Genomic DNA, 5,335 nt, shown 5'->3' on the forward strand with positions numbered 1-5,335 from the left:
CCTCGATAACTTTTGCGCGCATCAACCAAAAATTTGATCGCGAACGGTTTCGGAGTCAGAACATTTTTCTCTATATGTGTACCAAAAATCATTGATGTGCCACAAAAACAAAAAAGCTGATTTTTTGAAAATGGAATATTAAAAAATTGGCAATATTGCCCATATATTCTTCATCAGTATAAAATGATATGCAATACTTAAGATAAAGCTTTGAAGCTTATATTGCTAATATTCCTAATTCCTACGAGCCTACGTTCAAATATTCGGTATTATGGGAACACTTTCCAAAGAGTTTCGATATCAAAAATCGGGACGACTGAATTAAACTTCTTATATCACTTTTTGCATTGCATGTCAAAGTTTAACAACCATATTACAGGATTAAATGCCGGAATACTCCGAAATAATGGCAACAAGTCAATTTTTTTTTTAAATTTCATTCCCGGAACAATGGATGTTCCAATACTAAATTTTGAAAATTCTACTTAGAACTCAGTCCATCAACTACAACTGAGTACTGAGGAATATAATTCAACACTCCTTCGAAAAATCGCCGGTTTTTTATGTAATTCTCAAGTAAATTATAATCTCCTACGGATCATCAACTTTGAAAAATTACAATAACGGAAGACTTAAGACTGCAACTGGAAAATGTCAGTTCATAATTTCTTCCCGATCGGACAAATTTTGGATATTTTGTGTACCTCTGACAGAAAATCGGATGAGCTATATCTAAATTTGAACCGATTACAAAAAACCTAACACTATTTAGTCTATACTCAAGGCTGTGCAAAATCGCGTGTCATTCACACAAACGTGAGTCTTTGTGGCACCAACGTTAAATCGGCTAAAGAATTCATATATCTGAACCGACTTCCTCAAATTTCTATAGTGGCCTTATGCCAAATAAATGAGATGATCTTAATTTAAATAAATTCAATATAATCTACTTTTATAATATTCCAAAGATAATAAAACAATTCACACACAAATACCACAGGGGAATTCTTAAGAACGTATATTCCGTAGCATATAATAAACCGAAAATAGGAATTACCAGTCAAAATAATCTCACCGTCTGTAATTATGCATGCCAATAGGTAAAAAGCAATCCAAGCATAATTGCCAAAATGGTTAATCCATTTTAAAATAAAATTTACCTGTGATGGAATATGGCGCCCAATATATTTTAGGTAGAAACATATAAATACTCAGTAGATGCTAGGTAAGAAATGTATTTATTCTTTAGCAGTGGTTGAAAGAAGTTGTAAATTGTTTTCTAATTACTCATAATTTAAAAATTTACATTATATACTAATTTGTAAATAGTTTATTTTCAGGAATATTCTCGTAATGTAAAATCCAAGATATACAACCGGATTCAAAATGGAAATAACAAATTTATTTTAATAAAGAAGCACTTCTGGCATTTACTAAATGAATACTTCGGAACTTGGGTTTGAATACCTAACACCAACTACAACTTTGTTGAAAAAAATCGCCTCTGATGGACATTTGTTCGGAATTATCATCAAAATTAATAATACAGATTACTCTCAGAAAATATTTTTTTCTCACTAAATACTAAATCATGAAAATATGATATCAAATACTTTTGATTTTACTTTGAGAAATTTTAGATAAATTCATTCAACAAAACATTTTTTATCAAAATATATGATAGCTGTCTTAGAAAATGTTGGAGGGTTGGAAATGTTCTTTAAATATTTATCAGTTGTAGGTAAACATTCGGACGCCTTCGAGGATAAGAAAGTGGATGGTTATTATTGCCGATAAAGAAACGACGAGGAAGGCGATAAACACGAACATTTTTTGCCAGTAAAAAAACAGTTCTCGGTGGGGTGGTGTGGTTAGTTCAATTAAAACCATCACCGTAGATGTACGTTGCTCGTCGTGGTCTCAGTTTCTGATTCGGCACTAACAAAAATGGTACTCAAAAGCTTGTGGACAATAAGTGTCCTCTATATGACAAGCTGGCATCCGGCAGCTACATACCAAGGACTTGAATCGGCGTCGTATGTGAGAAGCTCCAACATGATTCAACAACATGAAATTCATACATCGAAACGGCCATCTCCTGAAGAATATAACTCGCTACGCGACAATTTTTACCGCCACGAAGAGTCCAAAACTTTTGGAGCTGATGTAGAGTTGACTCCACGAGAGTTGGAAGCCAATCATACGATTATGACGACGGAATGATTGCTCCTCGTTTGTTTACTCCATCACAACACTTCTTCAAAGTCTTAGATGATATCAGACAATGGCCGCTCTTTAAATTAATTTCGAAGATGCCAAAAGGTGGAGTGCTGCACGCACATGATACGGCTTTGTGCAGTACCGAATTTCTTGTGAAGCTTACATATCGTGACAACTTTTGGGTTTGCTTTGATAATACAACGAAAACAATCGTCGGTTTAAGGTTTGCAAAGGTGAAGCCAGAGAAGAGCGATGCAGATGCTAATTGTACTTGGGATCTGATGTCAAAACTCCGAGAAGCCAATGGCACTGAGCACGTCGACCAATACCTTAGGGATCATCTGACAATGTATCCTGTGGAAAAATTCCCAGATAACAATGAAGCGTGGAAACGATTTATGAGTATTTTTCGCCTCTTAGCTGGTCTTTTGTTCTACGTTCCGGTTTGGGCCGATTACTATTACAATGCACTAGATGAGTTTTATGCCGACGGTGTTCAATATTTGGAATTCCGTTCCACTTTGCCGTCGTTATATGACTTGGATGGCAACGAGTATCCTGAAATCTATACGGTCAGTGTTTACAAAGAAACTTTGGACAAATTTATGGCGGCAAACCCAAATTTCATTGGATCAAAATTAATTTATGCTCCAACACGTAACATAAACAACGATGGTATGGAGCATTTTATAAAGACCTGTATCGAAATTAAGGCAAAATACCCTGACTTTGTGGCGGGCTTTGATTTGGTGGGTCAAGAGGAACCCGGTCGGCCACTGAAGGATTTTATTCCGCAACTACTAAGTATGCCCGATAATATTGATGTCTTTTTCCATGCCGGCGAAACCAATTGGTATGGTTCTGTCGTCGATGAAAACCTCATTGATGCCGTTCTACTCGGAAGCAAACGAATTGGACATGGTTTTGCTTTGGTTAAACACCCATTGGTGCTGCAAATGGTAAAGGAGCGAAATATTGCCATTGAAGTGAATCCCATATCGAACCAGGTACTTCAACTTGTGTCGGACTTCCGCAATCATCCATGTGCACATTTGTTCGCCGACAGATGACCCATCGTTTTGGAAGGCTACTCCATTATCGCATGATTTCTATATAGCTTTCTTGGGCATTGCATAAGCCCACTCCGACTTGAGACTTCTCAAAAAATTGGCAATGAACTCGATCAACTACAGTTCCCTTTCACCGGAGCAGAAAATCGTAGCTCTGCAGAAGTGGCAAGCTCAGTGGGATGTATTTATTGCTGATGTCGTCAGTGGTGACAATGACAACAAGAACTACAACACACAAAGAAGATTTTTAGATATTTTCAAATATGTATTGATTTAGTTCAATCCAAAAAAATTGTGAAAATATATAAATAAATTACCAACATTTTCTCCACAAATTTAATTTGTTTCTAAAATTTAAAAATATATACATATGTATATGATAATTTTTTTTTATTCCAAAAGAGGAAAATAGAAAATTATGTTACAAATATAGTGAGGTGGAAAAATATATTTAATTTTCGAATAAATTCGAAATGGTTTGCATTTAACACTAGTTTTCATTAAAAGGATTGTTATGTATTCAAATCATAAAAAATATATTTAAATTCTGATGGTAATACATTTTTCAATAAGTCTAAATAACAAAAAAGAAAAAATATATATTTTTTAATTTAAATTAATTTATTTTCGGCCGGACCGAACTTTGGATACCCTCAAGTCACTTGAAATTAATGTTCCAAATAGAGCTATACTATATCAATTGACCTTGCGAAGTGTGGTTAAAACTTCCCATGTAAACAAAAATGGGTGGGATACATCAATCAGGACCTAATTCAGTAAAATGCAAAATATTGTCTCGATAGGACATATATTGGGTTTTTGGTGCACTATTTAGATAAAATCGGCGAAACTATATATGGGAGCTATATCTAAATCTGAACCGTTTTTTTTTTGTTCAATTTCAGTTGAGTTGGCCAAATAAATGACATTTCGTCAAAATCGGATCATAAATGTAATCTGTACATTGCTCACAAAAATACATGGACGGACATGCAAAAATCAACTCAGAAATGATTCTATGCATATTCTCAAAAGGAAACATGGGTATATCTCGAGTCATTTTGCCTGTTACAAACATATGAACAAAGATATAATACACAGTGTGGTAAAGGTTAAAAATGGGGTTTTATGGGGACAACTCATAAAAGGGGCGAATAATAAATTAATAAACTTTGGGAGGGAGATTCGATACCAACTACGACCAAAAATACGAAATTACAGAGAATTCAGAATTCGCCCAAAACCCTCGAAATACCGAAAACTTGATGGTACTGTTATATGGGGGCTACAAGAAAAAGTGGACAAAAATCTACAAATATCTATATAGTGGAGAGATTTGGTGCCCAATAAAAACCTAATGCAGCAAGTTTCAGTGATTCAGTTGAAAAACGCGCACATATATGGGAGCTATACCTAAACGTGGATCGAAATAGCCCCATCTTCGAACTTTACCTGCCTGCACACAAAATACAACTCAAACAAAATTTTGGCATAGGGTCGGAAATGATTATTTCGATGAGTTACAAACGGAAAAAGAAACTTAATGTACTCTCCATACTATAGTGGAGGGTATATACACCAACTTAAATTTTGCGTATATTTTCTGGTAAAATAAAATAATTCGCAAATGCACTTACGCATTCTTATACCATAGACAAACGACAGCCTTAATTTGCATTAACAAATCATAAAAATAAGGATAATGTACAATTTAATTTGAATTAAGACTGTTAATGCAAATCAAGGCTGACGTCTGTCTAGGCTATTAGATTGCTTAGGATATTTAACTTATGGGATTGGTATGTTATTGTCATGCTTTTAGTTTAAATCCAGTAGGAAAAGCAGTAAAGTCGGACTGGGCCGACTATACACACCCTTACCATACCTTCACCACTTTGGGTATATTGTACATATGTATCCTTACAATTGCATGTCAATGTTATCTCGAAGGAAAAAACCCATGCCTTTCTGCAAACTGTGCTAAATTTAATTTTTTCGGACAGATTTTGAGTCGGCTTCGTACCATGTGACAAATTTATGGAAAA

The 5,335-nt window shown here is 34.8% G+C and overlaps 1 pseudogene; it reads left to right on the forward strand.

Annotated features, from left to right (window-relative positions):
• Positions 1-1,947: 1,947 nt before the first annotated feature.
• LOC133328705 (adenosine deaminase 2-A-like) lies at positions 1,948-3,567 on the forward strand (annotated as a pseudogene).
• The last annotated feature ends 1,768 nt before the right edge of the window (positions 3,568-5,335 follow it).

The sequence above is a fragment of the Musca vetustissima genome, unplaced genomic scaffold (genome assembly GCF_032173495.1).
Source record: "Musca vetustissima isolate MV318-11 ecotype Yass unplaced genomic scaffold, APGP_CSIRO_Mvet_v1 utg26356, whole genome shotgun sequence".
NCBI lineage: Eukaryota > Metazoa > Arthropoda > Insecta > Diptera > Muscidae > Musca > Musca vetustissima.